Source organism: Urocitellus parryii, chromosome 1 (assembly GCF_045843805.1).
Source record: "Urocitellus parryii isolate mUroPar1 chromosome 1, mUroPar1.hap1, whole genome shotgun sequence".
Lineage (NCBI taxonomy): Eukaryota > Metazoa > Chordata > Mammalia > Rodentia > Sciuridae > Urocitellus > Urocitellus parryii.
The window spans coordinates 220,398,856-220,424,998 of record NC_135531.1 but is presented as its reverse complement, the minus strand read 5'-3'; positions in this window follow the sequence as shown (position 1 = coordinate 220,424,998).

Below are 26,143 nucleotides of genomic sequence, written 5' to 3'. Positions count from 1 at the left end.
TTGGTTCCTAGGCTGAAATGGTTGAGAGTTGAGCCTAATTTTTCTTTGAGTAGGCACAGATTCTCTTGTCTAATGACCTTGATCCACTTTGAGTTTTGGGCAGAATGAGAGATAGAGATCCAATTTCATTCTACTACATATGGATTTCCAATTTTTCCAGCACCACTTTTTGAAGAGGCTATCTTTTCTCCAATGTGTTTTTTCCTATTCATATCCTTTTAACTTCTTTATTTTGTCTAATTGCTGTGGGTAAGGTTTCAAGGACTATGTTGAATAGGAGTGGTGGAAGACAGCATCCCTCTCTTTTTCAAGTTTTTATAGGGAAAGCTTTCAATTTTTCTCCATTTAGAATGATGTTGGCCTTGAGTTTAGCATAGATAACTTTTACAATGTTGAGGTATGTTCCTACTATCCCTAGTTTTTCTAGTGTTTTGAGCATGGCAGGCAGTTCACAGAAGAAGAAATATAAATGGTCAAAAATATATGAAAATGTTCAACATCTGTAGCAATTAGAGAAATGTAAATTAAAAGTACACTGACATTCCATTCCACTCCAGTCACAATGGCAATTATTAAGGATACAAGTAACAAAAATGTTGGTGAGGATGTGGGGTAAAAGGTACAGTCATACATTACTGCAATTTTTTTCCACTATGGAAAGCAGTATAGAAATTCCTTAGAAAACTTGGAATGAATACATCATTTGACCCAGTTATCCCATTCCTTAGTTTATACCCAAAGAACCAGTATACTACAGTGACACAGCCACTTCAGTGTTTATATCAGCTCAATTCACAAGAACAGGGCTAAGGAACCAAAGTAGGTGCCTTATAACAGATGAATGGATAAAGAAAATGTGGTATATATACACAATGGAGCCATAAAGGAGAATTAAATTATGGAATTTTCTAGTAAATGGAAGGAACTAGATAATATCATGCTAAGTGAAATATGCCAGTCCCCCCCCCCCAAAAAAAAACAAAGGCAGAATGTTCTCTCTGATATGTGGATGCTAAAGCACAAGAAGAGAGGGGAAGATGAGATGTTCATTAGACTAGATAAATGAGAATAAAGGGAAGTGAGGGAGGTGGAGAATGGAAAAGACCATAAAATGAATCAGATATTTTTTCCTATTCTAATACGTGAATACATGACCAATGTAACTATACATCATATAGAACCACAATAATGGGATCCTAATTGGAACAAGTTATACTTATTCTACTTATGTCAAAATATACTCTACTTTCATGTATCTCTAGAAAGAAGAAATAAATTTTAAAAAAAAGAATAGTTCTTGCCTGTCAAGATTTCTGTGAATATTAAATGGTGGAAATGCCCATGAAGCCCTGAACACAGTGCATAGCAGATACATAGTACTCAGTTATTATTACTTGCTAGCTATAAGTGGTCACACAGTGCCTCTCCCTCTAGTGTTCTAGAGAAGGCCAGAGCTGTGCAGAGGCAAGGCATTCAGGGACAACCCCAGGACTTTACAGACCCTGTAAAACAGGTGATACCTGTAAACCAAAGAGCAGATGTGAAACAGATGCTAGTAGAAACACAGTTCCAGTTCCAGGAAAAATAAATATTTAAAGACATTGGCACATAAGGCCAGCAACTTCTATGCTTCTATGCTTTAACTATAAACCTGAAATTTCTTAGGAAGCCTTTGTGTTAGTGGGGGTGGGGAAGAGACAGAAAATGAATTTGTAGAGATCTTGTTTTTTTTTTTCCTCTATGAGTAGCTGAAACTTTCTTTTCTATAAAAATTTTAAACCAACACATTTTAAGACATTTAAAAAATGCCCCTAAACTAAAAAAAGAAAAAGGAAAAAAAAATCCCAGACAAAAAAGAAAGGTAAAGTGGAAAAGGAGCTAAATCTTAAGTCATAAAATCATTATAATCAGAAATGGAAATATTTTTATATCATCTCTATCATTAATAACAAAAACTTTGACTTCTAATCAATGTTGAAATCAGAACATTTTGATTAATTTAAAACATATGCTCCTGACATGTTTTCACAAACAGGGGGAGGAAAAAGCCCTGCACCCATTATGATGCATTACCATGCGTTAGAGCAATTTGTCTCATGGCATCCAATAAATGACTTACATTGGCATAAAACAAGTTAGTACACTATTAAGCACTATAAATCATCATATTTGGTAGCTGGTGCAGATGAGAAACATTAATGGAGCTTGAATTTGTTTCAGGTGTTTGGAACTCATTGCATTCACTCACCACTACACATTAAACTGATAAAGAATTATCTTTCCAAGTAGGAAAATGTGAGTTAACCATCCTCTTGCCACATACAATATAGTGAGTGCTAAGCAGGTGCTAGGAAAAGGGTACAGGTAAGCTCCTCCTGGCTGTATTACTGCCAGAATGAGTGGTCAGGATGGCCATATCTGTTGTTGATAGTATTCCAAATTGTCAGTGCTTCCACAGGCTAAATACCTTGAATTTCAACCCTGACAAAAAATCAGACTTCCACATTTAGACAAAGAACTTAGATTGAGGAATAAATAGGAGCAACTTTATTAAAGAAGGTTTGCCTCTATCAATGCTGGGACTTGTTTGGCAGTGAAGAAGCCCAGAAAGGGGAATTAGGAAAGTTGGCCATCTGGCAGGAAGAAGCTTTCCCTACTCTTAATATCCTATCTAGCCACAGTATGATTTCGAAAGCAAGAAATACCACTCTTACTCAATGTTCACCTCTTTCCCAGTGAGGTACTCCCCTCTGCTCCAGGACTCAGTAGCAGAACCCACATTCTCTTGGTTGTCAGGCCATTTCAATTTCTTCCCATCTATGGCAGTGTCTCAGTCTTTCTGATATGACTTTAGGATTTTGAAAAAGCAATGACCACTTATTTTACTGAATGTCCTCCACATAGGGATTATCTGAAGGTTTTTCATGACTACAAGAACACAAGAACACCACAAGGGGGATGATTTGCCCTTCACAGTATATCATGTCAGAGGCACAATATATTGATATGTCTTATCACTAAGTTAAGATGGTTCTTCCAGGTTCTCCACAGAAAATGGAGTTTTTGTAAGAGAGATGGTAGAAGAAATTCCTGTGTTGACTCCTTTTAGGACAGCCCCTGAACAGCTGGTGAATTTTCTGTGATTGGATTTGGAGACTATCTTCAGAATGTCATCATAACAGCCCCTGGTGGAATCAAAGCCTAATTAAAGACCAAAATCTTCCCTATATGATCATTCTTTTCTACATGAGGTTTCCTCAGTTCTCCCTTTATTTTGGTGACAGGGTTCTTCAAAAAGCACCTGGTGGAATTTGAAAATTAGCAACGGAAGGACAGGGAAGGTGACAAATTGTCAGGCCTGGTGTTATTAAATTAATTCAGTCAATGAGTAGAAATGTTGAATAAACTTCCAGAGATGTTAGGTTAGAATGGGTAAAAAAAAAAAAAAAAAAAAAAAGCAGATACCAGACAGGAAGCAGAGCTGCCATCAATATTCTTATAAGGGTGAAAACCCTCACTAGTTTACCAAGTAAAATGTCAAAGAATGCCAGTTTAAGAACTGACAGCAATTCTCCCAGTTGAAGGTGAGTCAATATTGCTTAACATCTTTCTGTGGTTACTGGTACTACATTCTTCAATAGTGTCGGATTGTGACTGTATATATCACTGTGACACAAAAATGTGATGAGATGGCAGTTTCCTCTGAAAGTCTACAAGGCCTTGCAAATGTTTTCAGTTGAGATTTTTACCAGGTAGTTTTTATTTTTTCCATATAAAATGCAACACTTAAGAGAAGGCAGTAAAGTAGCAAACATATCAGTGGATGAAAAGAACAAAGAACACTAACATTGTTTTTAAAAACAAATTATAACACAAAGAAAAAACTGCATAAAATAAAATGAAATATTATAGCCCATACATGTGGTATCCTTGAGGTCTAAGTTTAATTTGTTCTGTGTGTGTGTGTATGTGTGTGTGTGTGTGTGTGTGTGTGTGTGTATACACTTGTGCACCTGGATGTGCATATAACAGACATTTTTTTATATGATATAACTCTCACTTCTTTTGGACTTGAATTTTAAGTCACGGAATGACACATTAATTGAAGAGGACAATGAAAGTGACATACATGCCTCTTTCTAGGGTCTTAATGAAGTATTCAGAATTATAATTTAACAAACTGTAGTCCTTTGTCTCATCATTTCAAATTGGGACGGTAACTCATGTTAGAAAGTTTTTCTTCCATTTGCTCTACTGTTTCTCTAGAGCAGTTCCAAATGGGGCTTTGCAGGTGGAAGACCACCACAATGTCATATGTGAAACAAAGCTTATTTGCTCAAAGCACTGTTCTGCTATTAGAAACCACAGAGTACAAGTCTCTTCCTTTATAGGTGAGAAAAATAGAGGTCCATTAAGATTAAGTATTTTCCCCAAGGTCATGTAGCGAATTACAGAGGTAACAAGGAAGAGAACATACAAGAAGTCCTCAGGTGGTGCTACTTAAGTGCTATTTTAAAAATTTTATTAGGTGCTGCCTCTTAAATACCTCTCTTTCAGGTATTTAAATATGTCTCTTTCAGGTTATACTTCTTAGCTTTATAAAAATCCTATGCTGTATTAATTTTTTCCTTTTATAGATATGAAAACTAAGGATTAATGAGGCAAAATAAATCATTCAAGTTTATACAATAAGGAAATTGCTGAGCCAAACTTTCCAACTAACCCTTTGCCATCAAATATTATGTATTTATATGCTAGACTGAAATTATAATTATCAATCTGTATAATATATTGTCTAACAAAAGTAGTGAAGTTTTTCATTAAACTATGTACTACAGCTCTATAAAATAATAACAAAAAGAAATATAAATTTTCCCATTGTTTAGGAAAGGGAAAAAATATTTTACTTCTTCAAAGAATCATTGTTTCGCTATTCTATTTTTTGTTTTCCTCTATAATATGAATGATTATTTTTTTCTATTTTGTGAGTCTTTGTTGAACGAGTTCTTCAGTAATCATTTAGAAGATTGTAAAAACATTTGTTCTGTTCAATGCTTTCACAAAATATATCATGCTTGACAAAAATTATCTCAGAGACACTGATGCAAGGGGAGGGTAGGAGTTGGAGTCAAAAGGCTCTGGGAGAGGTAACTGCCAGTGAAGTGCTGCTTTCTGCTCTGAGGTTAAAGAAAAATTAATCCCTAAGTCCCCACATGCCTGTGTTTAAGGAGCAAAGATAATAATTCAAGTAACTAACAAAGCGAGTTTGTAGTGGAAGGCAACTGTAAGTCATAATTCACTAGTGCTTTTCAATGCCTGCTAATACACAGGACTCAGAAGTAGAAGATGACAGATTGATTGTTAAATGAAAAGCTAGAGGCTTTGATTACTTGAGTGAATAAAAATAACATGCTGGAGAATACACCATCTTTGATTACTTATAAGCCATGCAAACATTGGTGCACACAAATGTTCATAGTCACTCAACTTTGTGCCACATGTTTTTCTCCATGCCAGCAATCATGCAATTAGTTGAATGAATGCATTCTGAGGCAGTACAGCCACTATTTGTTGATAGAGTTTTCTATTTTCTATCAAGTTCATCTCATGTTTGGATGATTTTTGTCAAAAACATGGGTCCTGAAATAAATGGTAGGAAGAATCACAGTTGAAGATGAGGTTAATGCAAGCTGACTGCATGAGTGAGTAGAGCTTTAGAGAAAGATCATAATAGATTCTTTACCATGGGAGTCCAAAAGATTCTTCAATTAGATTTAGTAAATTTACCAGTGGTAGATTATTTGCTGCCTAGCTGCAATTATTTCTTTCCTTGAAGCTATTTCTGTTTGCTAATGCAAGTTTGAAGTTCCTTGCATTAAGAGGCGGAGTCTATTTCAGCACAATGTAAATCTCGTTTGTTTTGTGACAACTTTCATCAATAGAATATGGAAAAATAATGCTGCACAAGTTGTAAGCATAGGCCTTCAGAGACCTCATGAATTGGTGCTTTCTCTCTTGAAACTCTTTATGACCTGTGTGTAAATCTGAGTAACCTTCTGGAAAAGGAGAAACCTTTTAAAGTGACTTATTCCAATTCTGTTGTCATCATAGACTAGTGAGACCCTAGCTGCCCTGCCAGCTGACTGTAGATGCATGAGTGAAAAGACTAGCTGAATTACTGAAATCATCAGAGATGTAAACATTGATAAATTCTTAAAGCCTAAGCTGCTAATTTTGAGATGATTTGTTACTCAGTAAATACTAACTGATACATTACATAATAACAAATTATTTCTTAGTACTGCAAGTAGACATGCCATTCTATCTGAGATTTAGGATCTCATAACAGATTTCTATAAATGCTCATCACTTGTTAGTAATGATACATATGTGAATATCTTTGAAATATAATCTGCCTCATAAGCATAAAATATTCATTTTAAATGTTGATTATAAATTTATTTAACAGAGTGCTTTAGAAAAAATTCTCATTGATTTTCTATTATAATTACTGGGATAAATTATTGTAACAAAGGATCTGGAACATGGTAAAATGTTTAGGAATTGATATCTCCCTTTAATGAGGTTACATATTTATAGAAAATAATATTAAAAGTTTTCTAGTTCTTCTTGAATGGCACTATCTTTAAATGAAAGTTTTTAATGGAAAGATTTTTCTTTTATGTTTTGCTAAAAATTTTTTAGACAAAATATATGCATATAAACAAGCACACATACATACATGCATATATACATTCAAGTATGAAAATATGTCTGTAAATAGATATACCTATATGTATGTGATATTGCATACCTTTAATATTCTATGAATTCTCAATATAATCCCAATAACTACAATAATTTTAATCAAGTTCCTATGGCTGTAGTTTTCTTCTATAATAGACTTTGTTTCTTATTGTTGAGATGATTTGCTAATTGAAAACAATTTTCCTTATTTCAAACTATTTTTGTCTTTTATTAAAATTCACAAAATATTAAAAACTTTTCCTACATTACTAATATTCCAGGAGAGTATCCACAAATATAATTATCATGGAAACATGTCTTAACTTTATAATGATACAATATAAAGTATTGATATGAAGACAGAGTCCAAAGAAACTAAGTGTGAAGTTATATGTACTTACTATGTTATGTTTTGAAACCTGTAATTTCAATTTATTTGAACTAGAATTGTATATTACATGCCTAATAACATGTTTCATACATTTAGGGAAGTGCCACATTTTAACATGGTATCTTAGAATATTTAAAACTACTAAATATATTTTTTTAAATTTCATATTTACAAGCAAAATAGTGGTTTCCATAGGTCTGATTTTTCTATATTTTTATGAATACTAGAAGATAAACTATATACCATGATGAATAGTAGTGATTTCATATTTCAACCAGAAATCATTCATGCTTCATTTTCTTACTATTGCATTTAAGCAATTACATCTTACCCAGATGAGATGATTATAATAATTTATAGGACAGAGTGTTTCTACATTTGGACATTTTTGACAATCATCTTTGGTAAATGTCCAAAATGTTACAATAAAGTCAACAGAGATTGAGTGGAAGATGGTTTCCATTGGTTTACTTGATTCTTAAAAGGTATTATAAATATCTGTGTTCAGTTTACTCCAATACCTAGATATCTAATTAAAAGAACAACATTAAAATGTACAAAAACAAACAAACAAAAAGGACAGGACAAAAAAAGGGAAAGAAGCCTCAAATCAGGTATCAGCAAGTGGCTGCATTTTTTGAGAAGTTGTTTAGTTTCAGCATAACCTCATAAGTATAACTTTATATCCTGTATAATCTCATTAAATCAACAAGTTACTTGGTGATCAAGAAGAGCAGACTAAATATAATTGTCCTAATAGAAAAACTGGAAGCAAGTGTTAGCAAAATAATTTAATTTGAATTTTTCTGTTTTTATAATATATTCTATGAAGGTTAATTACATATCAATAAGAATAGGGCTGTGTGTCTCCTTGATAATCACCATTAGATTAAACTCAAAAAGAAAATGAATTGTAATGCAAAAAAATAAAAAATAAAATAAGAGAGCTCATGTATAATGGCATAATTTGGCGTGAACATACTTTATATACAGAGTTAAGAAAAATTGTGCTGTGAATGGATAATTACAAATGTAATGCACTCCACTATTGTCATGTACATAAGAAATAAAACAAAAAGAATGGATGAATGGATAAATGAAATGAGGATAATGCATTAAAAAAAGAAAAGAAAATGCAGAATTTGCTTCCCAATGGAAAACCAAGGTCATTTAATAATTCTCCATAAAATTTGCCTATAATCTCTTGTATGTAGGGGCCTTCCTTAATGAGTACAATATATTCAAGTAACTCTAGTTGAAATAGTAGTTGCTTTTAATTGCAACAGAAGTATAATGTGGTCCTAGTTAATAACATTGCTAATCCTATTTTCTGCATTTGATGAAATATTCTCTGTAGCTAATACACATATTTCACATGTGACATTATAGTAGATCACAATTATTAAGGCATGATCATCATCAGCCACAATACTTTGTAGGGTCTATTCTTGGTAGCTTAAATATATTATATATAATCCCCTAAAAAATCCCATGTCAAGTAGTAGGTTAAGACATTTGTATTTGGCAAGGTTAAATGTCATTCAGAGAAGTAAACAGCAGGTTTTAGGCTTAAAGACTAGGTCCCTAGATGGTTTTAAAGCCAGTGAAATTCCATTGCACTTTCATTATTGGTAAGTCCTGAGGGAGATCACAATAGTCCATCCCAAATATTTCTTTGATATATTTAATTTGGCTATTCAGAGAAACTGCAAACACAAACATGGCTCTGACATGCTGTCCTTTCATAAAAATAAATTTAAATAGGTCTGTATGAGTGAACAGCAGACACAGACAGAAATTTTTCCAACTGAGGGCTCCCTCTCTGCCTAGAGAAGATCTTTTCATAGGAAGAAGAGATTGGGGGTCTAAGACTTGACGCAAACAAATGACCACAGCCATATCTTCTGATGATAGCTACAGGAGAGATTTTATCTGCCTAACAAAACATTTGTTCACCTTGTATTCTTCTTATCCACCTCCCATAGATTGTTGCCACCCATCCTTCAGGGGCCACAGGTCCCTATTTCTTTGTACTCTCAAATGTTATTTAAGCTGCTACTACCTAGCCCTCCTGTGAGTCTCCCTGTGTGGGGATGAGTCCTGTGTTTTGGCACAGGAGTCTTTTTTTTTCTTCTGTTACTCTACTGTTGCTTGATTTCATTGACAAAAATTATGGAAGCTTCAGAGGGAAAAGAGAAAAATCAAGTTCCCTACAGTCCTTGCTGTGCTATGGCAAAAGCAGCACCGTTGTCAAATGTTTGAAATACAAAGAATGGTTAGGAATGGCCCTTGCCTCTAAGAACTTGTACCCTAATTGTGCAAACAAGGCACGTACATAAGAAATACCAACATAAGAGGACACATCAGAATTGTTTTTGTGGGAGTAGAAGGAGGTCAGATCCCCACTGCAATAGACCATAGCGGAAGTCAATAATAGAGGATGCTGCACTTCACACTGTATTAAATGATTGCTTCCAGACATCTGTCTAGAGTACAGACGAGGGGGGGGGGAAGAAAGCATTACATACTTAGAAATAAATAGCAGGTTGGGCAAACTGCCTGACTGGTCAAATATAAACTGAGACTCTCAATGTATAGCTCCTTACCTTTCGGTCATATTCAGCTGGTCCAACTGGTTTGTCTTCACTCTTGGGAGCCTCAAAGACACTCCTCAGCTCATCAAGGGCAATGGAAAAGCGCTCAATCCTGCGTCGACTGGTCAGGGAGTCCTCCTTCAGCACTTCAGGACGGCTGTGTTCCCTGGAGTGGTCACTTTTGTGCTCAGGCCCCTTCTCTCTAGGCTCTGTACTCACTGTCTCTTCCTGTGCTCTGCAAGGCAGTCTTGAGGGATGGAGAGGTTCAGGTGCTGATGGCTCCTCTCCTTTGGGCTCAAGCAGTTTGCTTTCCTGAAGCTGCAAGAGCCTGAAACGGCTGCTCTCAGGACAACACTCACTTCTTTGGTAATCACTGGATTCCCATTTCTGCCTCAGGAGGTTCAGGGAGCCCTTCTGCATTGGAAACAGGGGTGGCTCTCGGTTGTCCTGCAATGTCAAGAGATTTTTTTTTTATTATTAAAAATGTGCTCAGACATCTTAGTCACTTTCAAGACACCCCTTTCAGGAGTACCGAGTCTTGCTATATGATATCTGGCTCCTGACTTGACCTCAAAGGTTATGCCAGTTAAGCTAGAATAAACAAATTATTAGGGGAATGGTTTATACAGATGTGGCAATTTAAATAAAGAGACAGGATTTAGGAAAACATGATTTTTCTTCCTTTCTCTTCTATGTGAAACCAGCCTTGATAATTCATTGTTCAGTATACTCTGATAAAAGGGCAATTTATGAAAAAGGCAATGAAGCAAAAGGGGTCATTCCTGCCTGTGTCAGTTTAGGATTTCTTTTGAAATTATTGGTTTCTGCAAATGTCTTACTTCAGAAATCATAGTCTAATAGGTAACAGCTCTATACGCACACCCCAGTGTATCCCCAACATTATCACACACAAGTTGGTTCATACTATTACTAACATTGTGCAGGTAAGAAAATCGAATTGCATGATAGTTGGTCCAGGGTTCTTACTGACAAAGCCTCGATTTGAAATACATTTATGCAACTAAAGAATCTGCTCTCCTAACCACTGAAGCTTAATGCTTTTTGTACTTTAAATGCTCAGTTCTCATTCATTGTGAAACTAATTGGAATCTCACCTTGTTTTAGAGTTTTGTAGTGTGTAGTATGAAAAACAAGGGGCTGGGGTTGTGGCTCAGTAGTAGAGTGCTTCCCTATCATGTGTGAGGCACTGGGTTGAATTCTGAGCACCGCATATAAACAAATGAATGAAATTAAGGTCCATCAACATCTAAAAACAATTTTTTTAAATGGATAAATATACTTTTACCAGAAACATAGGTGTATGCATTCATATACACACACACACTTAAATTATGGGCTGCAAAAGTTACATGCTAACATAAACTTTTATATATATATATATATATATATATATATATACACATTTATATATATATATATATATACACATTTATATATATATATATATATATATATATGTGTGTGTGTGTGTGTGTGTGTGTATATATATTTTAACTACTTTCTATTCTAGCCCAGAGATTATGCATTGCAAGTTTGGGGCTTTAAAAAGTAAATATTACTCTTAAAGTATGATGTATTTTCCTGGAAAAATTATTAGCACAATGGCTATGATAAACTATATTATAGAGTAAGTCTTGGAAGTATATCAAAAGGTCACCTAACACAATAGCCCTAGACTTTGCCTGCCAGCCATGTATGGAAAATGTTTAATGCATTGGGACTTAGTATATATATTAGATTAATAAATATATAAATACATATAAACAAAGTATAGCTTTTGTTAAATAATACTTTCCCTTACTATGTAAAAATGTCTGTTAATATTTTCTACTCTGATCTTTCATTTAAAACAATGTTTACCCCCATTAAGTTGATTTAATGGTATACTAGTCTTTTGTGGGACAGCTGGCAAGCACTGAACTTACAGCAGGAGTTCTGTCCCAGTTTTGGTTTTACTAGCTGGGTTACCTAGAGAAAGCTTTATTAGTAAAATATGCATCAAGTATTTATTTTGAGGATGCATTAGATAATCCATGTGAAATTTCTAGTGTGACTTAGTACTCCTTGACCAATCTTTCCCTGTCTCTTCTTTACTTCTATGCTCCTCAGCCTCTGGCAACCACCATTCTACTCTCATCTTCCATAAAACCAAGAGCTTTAGAGTCCATATATGAATAAGATCAAGTCTTTCTGTTTTTTTCTATTGCATAGTCGGGTGATATACATAATGATAATGTACTGATTTTTTTTATAAAAGCAAAAAGAAAGGACTTTAAATGTTCTCACCACAAAAAAATAATAAATGTTTGAAGACTTTGCTTACCCTGATTTGAATATTATACTATATATATATATATATGTGTGTGTGTATTTGTGTGTGTATAAATATCACATGTTTTCCATAATTACGTACAATTTTAATGTGTGAACTTAAAAATACCAAAATTCCCCATCTTTACTGTATATTAGATTTCACAGTGACTAATAATTTCTATTCCTATCTCTATCTCTGGCTAAAACAACATCATTTTAATTACTAAAACATTTACACCACTCATGATCCTCTTAGATCAGAGTGTTTGGGAAAAGAAATTGAGTGTTTTAAGACACAAATCCATAGACTAAACAGTCTGGAAAAATTGGCTTTAATAACATTGTTAATTAATAAGTTTGGATTAGTCCCTTACTATGGAAAGTCTCAATTAAACAGTAGCACCAAACAAGACCTGAATATCTGTTCAGGAAACTGATCAGCATATGTTGAGAATTTAATCAACATATGCTGTTAATGTCTGTCTCCTGAGTGGATAAATGGAATACAGAAAAGATCTTATTAACATGGGATGTTTGAGAAACTGTCACAGCTGGTAATAGTGACCTCATGAGGTTATTTATTGGAAGAATTATTTCTGAGCCAACCTTGCATAGTTAGGAAAGGAAGGATGATAGAAAGAAAAATTGGCAAGCCAGAGAGGAGAGTCATTTTCTCCTATTGAAAATGGGATCCAAAAAATTAACACTGAGATAAGCTAAACATAAATTTATCTCACTGAATACAGCTAAAAACCCTGGAGCTTTTATTTAACAATTAATTTAAGAAACTATTGAAAGTGAGTTAAAAGGTGAGTTGTCAAGAGGCCTTGGAACCTGGGTCACAATATGGCAGTGGAACCCCTGGACTTGCCTTTTGCTTCACATGTACAGTACTGCTTGACAGAAGAATGAGTAGCCCAGAAACTTCAGGGCAGACAAAGAACTTTTCCCAGAAAAATCTTGCTTCCTCTAGTCAAAGAAGGACAAAAGTACAAATTGAAAGACAGAACAGTTTTGACCTTTGGACCTTTGGAAAAACACCAATCAAGAGCTGCAACTAAGCCCCCACTCCAATCACCAAAGGAAGGAAGTGAGTCTAGATCATTTATACCTTTGCTATTCCCTGCTCCACATACTAGCATGGTGTCAGAGAACACTTAGTAGGTAGCAGGATTTTTAGTCCCATTTGATTGTTTCCAAGTCCTTCTCAAAGATATCAGTGGGGGCCACCCTGTACTTCTGTTCCACCTAGTGGTAACACACAATTTTAATGTGTGAATTTAAAAATACCAAAATTCCCCATCTTTACTGTAGATTAGATTTCACAGTGACTAATAAATCCTATTCTCTTTATCCTAGGAATAATAACCCTATTCCTATCTCTGTCTTCTACTCATTTTTCCTCTACTCTGTTTATATCAGAAGACATTTCACCATCACCCACCTCATGCACGAGACTTTCCTTCTAGTGGGTTGTCATTGGCAGCCACATGGAGAGCAGTCAAGAGGAGCCTCTCCTCTTCCCAGCTAGCCAGGATGATTCCGATAGAATATTAGTGAGGAACCTGAAATATCACTTCCACCCAGCAATAAGGGAGCCCCCCACTCTTAAGAGTCAAAGGAGGCTAATTGGGGAAACTAGATTTCTAACTCAATTTGGTAATAACAGGGCAACTCCCCTCTTCTGAAACAGACTTAAGACTCAGAATCTGTAATACAATAGAAAAGAATACAGGATACAATTGGAAATCACCCTGACCAAGAGAAAGGGTCACTCTGATCAAGTTTTCTTCTAAACTTGAAGGGGAAAAAAAAAAACCTTAAACAACAATAAAAACTATAAGCAAAACAGGCACCGACATTGAGATCACAGAGATGTCAGAATCATCTGACAAAAGAGTTTTTAAAATTGCCAATATAAAATTGCTTTCCTGAGGAATTATGAACATGATTACAAAAATTTTAAATGCAATAGCTTAGGGAAACTGGAAGATATAAAGGAGAAAGAAGATGGAGACTTCAGAATTGAGATAGAAATAGCTAAATTTTAAAGATGTGCTGGATGGCCTCAATGGAGTAGAAAGAACAGAAGGAAAAATGAGTGAATATTAAGATAAAATGATAAAAATGAAAAATCACTCAATCTGAACAACACACGCAAAACAGAGGGAAAAAAATAGAGTCACAGCACCTCTGGGACAAGTGGGATTATTAAAAAAAATAAAAATAAAAAAGAAACCTAACATCAATGTCAATATCATGGAATATTAGAAAAATAGAAGAAAGATGGCATCATTCAGAAAGTATTCAGAGGAAACTATGACTGAAATCTCACTGAATTTGGCAAAATACATAAATCTACAGATTCAAGAAGGTGAACTAACCCCCACAAATATCATATCACATTTCAGAAAACAACATTGTGTTAAAATTATTAAAAGCAATGAGAAAGGAAGGGCACCTTGCCCAAGAGGAAAAACAAATCAAATGCAGCAGATTTTTATCAGAAACTATGGCAAACAGAAGGAAGTAGAACACTTTTTTGGGTGCTAAAAAAATAACTACCAACCCCAAATTCTATGTCTGGAAAAATTAACTTTCAGAAATGAAGAGAAAATAAAGAATTCTCAGAAAAGGAACACTTGGAGGATTTGGCACAAATAAATCTGTCCTAACGGAATGGCTAAAGGGAGTTCTTGAAAAACAAAGGGAATAACAAATAGTAATAATACTCTTGGAACATCAGGAAGGAGGAAAGAACAGAAAGAGCAAACTCATGGATACATACACTATACCTCTTTTTTTTTTAATTAGGGTTGACAGTTGAAACAAAATGTGTAATAATGTTAACTGATGTAGTTTTCATTAGATATAGAGGAGCTACTTAATATAGTTATGTTATTAACTAGGAAAGATAAAGAAATAAACTCAGTAAAAATTTTACACTTAATTCAAACTTTTAAAATGTTAATGCCAATAGATTGTGAGAAGATCTACATATATTATACATATAGGCATATATTTATTATATTTAACATAAATATTATATTATCTGTAGTGATTTTAACATATCTATGATGCATATTCAGATGGTTTATCTAAGTATTATATATGAGAATGCTCAACACTACTCACTTTAAAGAAGTGCTTACATGGATTCAGTCATTTATACGTGTGTGTGTGTGTGTGTCTGCATGCTTATATGTATACATGTATATATATATATATATATATATATATATATATATATATATATAAAATACTTAGAGAAAACATCTAAATATCTATCATATATGAGGTATGCTAAAAATCACAATAGATTAACCAAAATATGTTCTAAGAAATATTCAATTAACCCATACAGCAACATGGAAAAGAGGGTACAAAGAGAAAACAAACTAAAATGTTAGATGTAAGCCCCAGTATTTCAATTATTACATGAAATGTAAATGGTCTAAATAAACCAATTACAAAAGATTTGTAGGGTAGATAAAAAAATATTGTCCAACTACATATGTAAGGGTATTATGCTGAATGAAAAAAAACTCAATCTCAAAAGTGACATAAAAATATAATTCCATGATCACAACTTTCTTATAATGATGACATTATGAATATGCAGAGCAGATTAGTGGTTACTAGGAATTATAATGTGGGGGGTTGACTATGTGGAAGTAGAAAAATTCTGTAGATTGTGGTGTTGGTGATGATAAATGGTATAGAACTAGATATGGACACATTATGCTAATATAATTTTCCTGGATTTTATAATGTACTGTAGTTATGTAAGATGTTATTACTAGAGAAAACTGTATAAATAATCCATGAGATCACTGTTATTATTTTTGCAACTTTCTGTGAATGTATAATAATTTCAAAAATAAAAAGTTGGCACCTAACAGATAAATAATCTGGTAATCACTACTCCAAGTTTTATTCTATTTGTGGAAGGAGGAAAACATCAGCTTTAGCACCTGCATGCACATTGTTAAGTGACATAGGTAGTAAAGCATATAGCTGTCTATAACCTAGAGGGTCACACAGGGAACAGCTTTTGATTCTGTAAACTCCTGAGCATCCTGCATGCAGCCTCCCTGTACCCCAAGAGATAAATATAGATTTCTGCTCCCTCTATAAATCTGATAGTCTATGTGTTCTGAAGATCTCTGGCCAAGACAGGTACTCTGATTCCCAAAGCCTGGCTTTGCCACCAACTGCTGATTGTCTGCTCCATGTACACTCAGGCCCATGGTCTATTGCTTCTCTAGAAACTGCAGACCAGCCCTAGCCTGGCCAAATCACCTGGCTAACCAACAAGGTATGGGCTGACCCATACCTTCTCTAAGCTGCCAGGATCCTTTTCAAGTTTGTCAATCCTTCAATCTTAGGCTACCATACAGTTTTGCCTTATATCTGAAAGTCTTGTGCATTGTTTTGTTTTATTTGAGTTACAGTTGTAAGATCTGACACTAACATTTCTTGTTTAGTTTACTATATGGCTTCTATTTCTTGACTGGAGCCAGACCACTTGTTCTCGTTCAGAGATGTCTGTTGTCTAATTCTGACAGCAGGTTATGCTGATATATATTTCAGTGTTGTTAGTGATGCTCTGTGCCACTGCTATCCTGTTACTTGTGTTGCTGTGTGACATGAGGTTGGGAAACCCTTCACACTCCTGAGCAGGGAGTTGCAACAACATGGCAGAAGGCAGCATGTCCCTGATTTTGTCCCTAAAATACTAGTCCTATATAATGTTTTTCAGAAAATAAGACAGAATTATATGGACAAATGAGTTTAAGAAACTTGATATATATCTCATCTGGGAGAATTACAAGCTGTATTTCTTTGTTAAATGATGTGAAACGTCCTTTAAAAAAAAAAAAAAAAAAAAGAAGACCAAGTGATTCAAGGTTGTTCCAAACTTATTTGACTAGGGAGTCTTTTATAATAAATTGCCCCTGATGTCCTGAGGTGTTGTCTTCCATCAGATTCCTTTTGATAAATGTTGACATAAGAAGGATATTGTCCAAATTATATTGTTATATTGTGTATACATATGCATATGTAACAACAAATCCCATCCTCATGTACAACTATAGTACACCAATAAAAATGTGGAAAGAGGAAAAAATCACTAATAAAAGGTAAGACCCAGTTTCCTTTTTAGTACAGATTATGAATAAAATGATAAAATTTCCCCAGCATTCAGAGAATTGCATAAGTCAAATTCTAGGTTTGTATGAACAGAGGAAAATTGTTATATATTTTAAAATAATATTCTAAAAACATCCGATTTTTAAAAAATGTGTTGAAATAAAGATTCCAAGGTGATATCCTATGACCATGACACAAAAATTGCAACTGTTTATATATGTAGAGGCCTATTTGTCACCTCATCTAGCCACGAGTAAGAAATATTTAAGAGCAACTTGAGTGCAGAACATTTGAACTTCAATGTTAAGGGCTTATTGTCTCTAAGTTAAGCTTCAGTATGTTGAGTCATTAAGTCTCATGATATGCCAAGGTAGACTGAGGTGGAAAGAAACTAAAAACTTCCATGGAAGCTATAAGATTAACCAATGACCTATAAGAAAACATCGATGCTTAACACAAACAATGTTTGCCTTTCAGTACAAATATGTGCTATTTTAGACTGTCACATATAGCACAAAGTCATTTTGATTCTGTTAATCAACTTTACATTTTCTTTTCTTTTTTTCATTTTTTAATGGAGAAAAGAATATACATAAAAAATAACATACCTAAAACATGAGAGTATTAGACTTTTGAAGTTTTCTTGTTAGGGGATGGTTTTGCTAATTTCAAGGATTTTCAGCCAAGATTCTATTCCTTCGACCTCTCCTTGTACTTAATTTTCCATCCTTCTCTTAGTCTGTGGTAGTTCTTCTAATTTTCTCTCCTACCACAGGTCCTTTGCAAATGATGTTCCTTCTTCCTGATGTATTCTTCCCTCTCCAATTCATCTATTATCTATTAATTGTTTTTCTATTCTTAAAGGCTTGACTCCCTTAGAGAGGCATTCTTAACTTTCCAAAGCATTCTAGCTTACTATTTAATCTCCCTTACAATATGGTCTTCATTGTACAGATTATCCCAATTGCAATATCATATTTGTTTGTGTTACTATTTTATTTTTGTTTCCTAACTTGAGAAATCCCCAAGTTCAGGGCACATACCTCTTCTTATTGAACAGTTTATACTTGGCCTTTAACATAGCATCTGGCAAAAAATTGTGGTCCAATCAGTAGTTAATGGAATCAATGGTCCAATGCTGTCAAATTTAGGTTTTTACTGCAAATCAGCAGTAATATATGGAAATAGTTTTTTCCCCCTTCTTCTTCTCATATAGATTCAATGTATGGAACAACATTCTTCCTGGGATTAATTTAGATTCAGAAGATCTTCAGGGACACCCAATTAAACACATTTTTAAAAATCACCTGAGGTAATTTTAAGGAAAGTGGTCTGAGATTCATACTTTGAGAAACACTAATAAATGGAGCAATGGCTTACACTGACTTACAGAGATAAAATCTGCCAAGATTTAGGAAATACACACCTGACACTTATGCTAGGATTCCCAAAATTACGCTTCTTGTTGCTGTCAGGTGATCTGATCCCTTGTGTGAAAGAGTATCAGGCAGGCAGAGGGAGAATTTTTAAGCACACATGGGACAGCCTTTGCAAAACTAAGTTGTCAGTCCATTAAAGACTGAATTCTTAAAAAGTGTTCTTGTATCTTGTGATCTCTGTAGTTATAAGAATTATCTCCTGCCTCTATTATTGTTACCAGTGATTTTATTCCTAATCATAATAATAATGTCAGGTTTGGGGCCCCTTGCATAAAACAATAAGAAAAATAGCAATGATGTGGCCTGTCAAGGACAAAATTCTGCTCAGAAAAAAAAAAAAGTTTGGGTAAGTATTGGAGAGAAGAAAAATTACTAAATGTTTCCTCATTCTACTGAAATTCCCTAAAGTCAAATTTTAAGCAAGCTTTGTAAATAGTCTCTTATGGTTGATTTACTAAGACTTCTTATAAGTCATAACTCTCGTTTCTTGTATTTGAAGACATGCTTTGGTGTACTTTTCTACTAAGAGTGTTTCAAGTTGAAAGCATGGTTATTTATCAACTTGAAACACATTTTCAAATCTAACAAATATATGATTACGACAGAAACATTGTGAGTGAAATGTTTTAAGCAGCCTGCTAGATGACAAGAGTGACAAAAAACACTGTCACCTTTGAGCTAAATTTCTAAAAGGAAAACTCATCCTGAAATAATAATTTAATAGAAAAGCATTCTTTATATGTAAATGTGCCTTGAAGCCCTTTTGTAGTTATTAAAAATAAGAGAACATTCTAAAGCACAATGTAAGAGGAATATTTTACTGAATTATGGTCTAGCCACACAATGAAACTGTATAGCCATTTCAATGGTAAATAAAAAAGACAACAGAGATATTGAAATACATTTATGGCATAACATTAGGCAAAGAAGTGCACAGAAGGGACTCTATTTCACAGTGTCAAAACATATGCATATGTTCAAGAACCGAAAGAATTTTTGAAAAGGAAAACAATTGTACTGCTGTATTGGGATTTAAGACAGTTGGTTTTACTATACTTGAAAGAAAAAATAAATAAATCCTATCTTTAGCAGCACAGGTTTAAATTGTGTACTTTCTTCCACGGGAGGTGGGAAAGCAAACAATTATAGATTTTTCTGGTATATTTTTTTTTAATTTCTCACCAATCTCTCTAATACTTATAGCATCAAATTCCAATATTCTCACTTTTCACTAAGCACAGAATGACCATTGAAAGTAATTTAAATCCAAGAGTCAGTTTACTGCAATCATCTCTGTTTTAAATTACAACACTATCTCCTTCTCCAAAATCAGCATGCAAAGCCTCTCTTTTCCCTCTGCTGGTAATAAATATATTTATTTACATTACTTCTATGAAATGATACCTGTGCCTGCAAGTGATGACATTTTCATTGCTCTAGAAGTGTGGCACTCTATGTCAAGTAACCTGTCAAAGGTTATATCAGAAAAGAATACAAAATTCAGCTTCAGGAACTCAAGAGGCTTCCTCAATATATTTGCTGTGGAGATGTAGATGGATGGTTTTTTGCTGAAATTTGCAGCTACAGGTTCTTCAGGTGACTGTTTAACTCTTGTTTCATTCTCTGCAATAATTTAAAGTTGACTTTGAATTTCTGAAAACAGCATGCTGCATAGGGCCTGAATTGCCTGCCAGAGCTGTTTTGTACAATAATTTCAGTCACAAATCAATTTCTTTTTTTCATGAAAGACTAAAAAATGCCTCTCTTTCTTCTCATTGTCTCTACTGGTCTCTCTCTACCCTCTTTTACCAAGCCTCACCACCCTCCTGCCCATTTTACTTCAGAAATCAGAGCACCTTTCCTGATGCCCTTTAAACATGACTATAATTATGTTTTTTCAGATATTTAGCAATTTTCATGCAAACTAAAATTAGGAAACATTTTTATCAAAATGAAAGCTCTGGCAATTTGAGAATAAAAAACGTCAGAGTGGAATCAAAGGTATTACTGGATAGAACTTTTTTCTAGTGGACTTCTCAAAGTTTTGGTAAACTACAACAATGTGACTACAAAGGGAAAATATTTTGCAATACAATTCTAGCCTCCTTTAAAAGAGTAGCTAATGATTACAACAAGATGATAGAACATAAGTAAATTGCAAGGCTTATCAGCATCAACAAGCTGCAGTTTCAATCTACAAAACTAAAGGTTTCCAAGAACCTGCCAAATTTATGTTGTCACTAAGCCAGATTCTCTGCCAATGAAACCCTTAAGTCTTGCAACTGTAGAAAGCAAGTTAGGGTTAGGGAAATTGTTCAAACTAGCATTGTGCAACAAAGCTTTAGCTTTTAAATCCCCCAAATTAGGTCTATTATATTAATATTAGTGCAATTTAATTTTCTGTCTTGTTTGCATTTTCTATTGTCTGCATTTTTGTTGTGATTGAGAAATATTCTCAGACAATATTTATTTTCAGTGAAGAAATTCGAATGGAAACAATTAAAATTGTTTGAAAAAGAATTAACTGATATTTTGAGGGAGGTAAATTTATTACTCTTGGCAGATAGTTACTGACTATCTTTACCTGATAAGGATGCAAAAGAAATGAGCCGAGTTTCAAAGAAATAGCATTTTCAATATTAGAAAAAAAAATCTAACTACAGCTTTAATGTTAGATGTTGCCAATTTCATTAATTTTTCTGTTATTCTAAGTTCATCAAAACAGATTTTCAATTAGTTTTCCTGCTAAAAAATGTACCTAACAGTACATTACTTAATCTGCCACTAATAATATGCATGCATAATTCATACACATGAGGAAAAAGATAGGAATAATGCATTTATTTATTTTTTCCTTCTTTTATCCCCTCATTTGCATTTATTAAGTGAACTGGCTAAGACACCTTGCTAAGACAAGTTATTAAAAGAATTTATGAAGTTGTATATTTGTAATAAGCTTATCTTACCGCCATGTCCTTTTCTGTCAAGTTTCTGTCCTGTGACTCTGCTACTACAGTCACGTATCCATTAAAGGAAAACACAAATTTAACAGTTCTTTAACTCACTGATCTCATCTAACTAATGAACATCAAGCATGATGGACATACGTCGCCAGATAGCAGTTACCAGACACCAAATCTCTCATGGCTACCTCTGGGAGCTACATTATTTAGTAAGTCATGGAAGGGAGAATTGCACCTCCCATCATGACCCTTCTTGTGCTGGGTACTCAGCTTACAAGTTCACCAGTTACAGGCTGATTGAAGCAGCTTTTGTTTCCAGATTCTATACAACAAAAACTAATCCTCAGTAAAAGGACCCATCTTGCAGCATCCTAGCAAGCTGTATGCAGGATGTGGATAACTAGTATTTAACAAAAGAACATATTTGTTAAATATTTCATGGATTATTTCAAGTAGGCTGGGTACCAGACAATACCTATTATTTAGAGTAAAGCTGATGTTCTGTCACATGGCAAGCTTCTACCACATTCAAATACAGAGCATCACTGTGGGAAAAACACCCATTCAAAACTGGTTCTCCTGAGGTTTCAAATATGAATCTCAATGTTAGTGATACAAAGAATAAAGACGTTTTAGAGTTTATTGCAGAAAGCTGCCAAAGGGTTAGGAAATATAATTCCCAACTTAAAGGGTTTACAGTCTGGTCAGATATGCTTTGGTTCTCACCTTCGCTGTGCACAAACATCACCTCAGTGTTAACAGTGCAGATTCCTGAGGACCCATTGGGGAGTCTCAGAATTGCTAGATTTGGAATAGGCCCTGGGACTCTCCCTTCTGATAATGCAATATATGTGATTCTGATGTCTAAAGCCTATGAACCCCACAATTTAAAAAACTGCTTTGTTACCTCATAGAACTATTTATGAACTCCAGACAATATAATAGCATTCATTATTTCAATAAATTCTTGTTGATTGCTTATTATGAGGAAGGTACTATGCTAAGTACTTATAAAACATTTATAAAACAACATATAAAAACAAAAGGTAACATTTGTTCATGTTATGTGTATTTCATCACATATAACACATAAAAACCTATCATTTAAAATCATGCAAACAGTGATCAAAAAGTATAGAAAGAATATTATTAAATGACTTGTGATTGGCTGGGGATGTGGCTCAAGCGGTAGCGCGCTCTCCTGGCATGCGTGCGGCCCGGGTTCGATCCTCAGCACCACATACCAACAAAGATGTTGTGTCCGCCGAGAACTAAAAAATAAATATTAAAAATTCTCTCTCTCTCACTCTCTCTCCTCTCTCACTCTCTCTTAAAAAAAAATGACTTGTGATAAAATAAAGTGGCTTCCAAATGGAGAAAATTTTTTGTAAGTGGGGTTGAAGACAATGGCATCCAATTCCTGCCTCTCATCTGCCCTCACAACATACACCAATCAAAGGAAAGTTGAAATTTGGTATGCACATGTAAAACAAATATCAGATCATCAATGACATCAGCAGACAGATTCAGATATTGTTAAAATTCCCTAAGTAAAGAGATGAATGAATACATATTTTTTTTCTTTGAGTAATAAACAAAAACAGTAACAACAAATGAAATCAAATTCATCTTCAATGAATGAATGGGATTTAGAATAAAAGGGATATAGTTAGGGGAATGCCATAATATGGGCATGCTGCTTATTGGGTAGTAATAAAGAATAAAGAACTGGGATTCACCACCCTAAGATTGTTGCCAGAGAATTTTTATTCAGCTGCCTTGTGGCCTTGAGTTTATATTTCTTTTAGTATAAAGTGAGTCTCATAAATGTCTTCTATGAGTCAAAATTGTTGTTTACATAATTTAAGATTGAATATGTGGAAATTCAAAAGTGTTTTACGATATTACAATAATCTCTTTATGCAGTGCCATAAATGATATTCAAACAGACTGAATTTTGACACACACACCCCTACTCTGAATTAAGAAGTACTTGCTACTGCAGAAAGTGAAAACTGAAGGACTTCAACCCCCACCTTGTTAGGCTCCAATGAAGCTAGGAGTGGAGATGCCTCTGCTTAGGCCTGTCTAGCACAAGACAAATAAATCTACATATGTCTATCACTCAACTTTTTTTTTTTATTGGTTGTTCAAAACCTTACAAAACTCTTGACATATCATATTTCAAACAGTAGTTTCAAGTGAGTTATGAACTCCCATTTTTACCCCAAATACAGATTGCAGAATCACATCTTGTTTCTATATATTATAAGGGAGTCTGTGGAACCGGTGGGATAAGCAACTGCTTTTCCCCAGTTTGATATAACTGCATAAAGGTCATTCTTTCTTCTACTTTTTATCTCTTTTTCATATGGGCTGGCAGTCAAATCCAACCAGCTGGGATCCAGGCAGGGTACATGGATTAGGGTTCTATTAATGGTATTCTAGAGTCTTAATTAATTTGAGAAATATACTAATTAAGAACCATTCTAATAGCAATCCAAATAAATTTGAAAATTTCCCCCAAGTTTGTAAATTAACTCAAATTTACAAAGTTAATCTTTACAACAAAATGATGTGTTTGAGGTGATAAATGTACTAATTACAACCTTGTTTGATCTTTACACATTGTATACATATACTGAAATACCACACTGTACCACTTAAATAGGTACAATTATTATGTGTCAATTAAAATGTTTTTAAAACAAATTAGTTTTGAATTTTTAGCAGAGACAAATCTGTTAAGGATGGTTGTTTTTCAGAAATAACAACAAAGATAAGAAATTAGAATAGAATATCGTGGTTCATTACTCTTAGAAAACTCTCAGAAATGCTGAGATGGAAGTCAATGGTCCAGAGCTGCAAATATATACTGGAAGATAAAAAGGTCCTGGTTTCTTGGGGTCTTGTTCCTTTTTACTACATAATTCAGTGATATTGTACAGTTTGGAGGTGGCATGGGATTCAAAGAATATATCCGAGTGCATTTTCAGAGTACAATGCTGACAACAGGAATTGTAGAGCAGTCTGGCCCCTCCTAATCTCACATTCTCCACTTTCCTTATTCAGGATACTCAGCGAAATTGGTGATCGAATCACTAGTTACTATTTTGAGCATTGACTGGGGTGATGAGGGCTGACAACCAAGTACTCTTGGTGGAAGTGATGAAATACTCAAGATGAGGCTGCAGGTGAGTCTATTTGGGAAAAGATGACTTAGGCGGGTACATCTTATCTGTTTTATACACAAAACTTCCTATAATAGTTTGGTTCAGAATTCAATGGCAGATACAGAGTTCTCTGCTCAGGTTTTAAATGAGGTCCAGGCTCATACTTACACACAGCAATGCTTTGGGGAAATCATTCCCAAGAATTGCTCTCAATAGAACAGGGTCCCAGAATAACTTTGCTTACCCACACTTTAAAAAAAAAAATATTTCCCAAGGCAACACTTGGCTTATAGGTGCTGGTTCAGGAATGGTTTTAGCAAAATTGTCATAGGCATTTAAAATCCACTATTTTTCCTTTCCCTCTGAGACTTCCTCTTTCAGTTTTTCTTATTAAAAACAAACAAACAACAAAAACTTAAAAACAAAAATAGGACTATTCACCTTGAATTCCAGATTCTATAGATACTTCCCTTAGAAATTCCCAACATTTTTGTTTTCCAAGAGAGGTTACCCCTAATGAGCTCTTTACCAGCACTGTGATGAACCTGGAAACTTTTCCAACTAAAAGCAAAAGCAAAAAGAGGTTTAATCTGTGACAGAATACCCTCTAGTAAAAATTTGCCACTACTCAGTTAAGAGCAGAGGCAACATTAATGACTGACAGATTGTGTTCTATAGACACCTGGTGGGTTGTGGCAGTGCTGTGAAACTTCCACAGGAGAATCAAGGTGAAGATCCTCACCACTCCATACTAAGACAACACTGTAAGTGTTTCACCAAATTAATGAGCTCTTCATGTCTTTCTGGACAAAGACCTTTTTTCAAATATATTTTATCAAAACTTCTTTCACTGCTTTGAAGTTTGCTAACTGAGAACTGGAAGGTAAAATTTCCTGTCTACTACTATCCTGGCTCTCATCCCACCTGGGTCTCACCAAGCCCTTTCTCCTTAGAGGGGCAAAGGGGCAATTTTCACAGGGTTCTTGGCTTGTCTTCATCTCTAAAAGAAAACGGAAATTTTGATGTCGGAGCGTGATGGTCTTCAGTTTCTGGCTAATGAGCATGCTTCTCTTTCTGGTTTTCAACTTAAAACTTAGGAAACAACAAAATCTTGTTTTAAGTTATATTTCTTAAAAAGCAAAACAAAACAAAACAAAGACAGAGCTGGGAGTGCTCAGAATGGAGGCCCACATTTACATCCACTTCAAATGAGAGGCAATGTTTTTAATGATTTTATATTTAGATGTAAATATTATCTCTAAGTGAAGTAATTTGAAGAGTTCTTATTAGGGCTAAAATAATATTTGATATCATTATACTTTCTAACTTTGAAGAATCAGATAATATT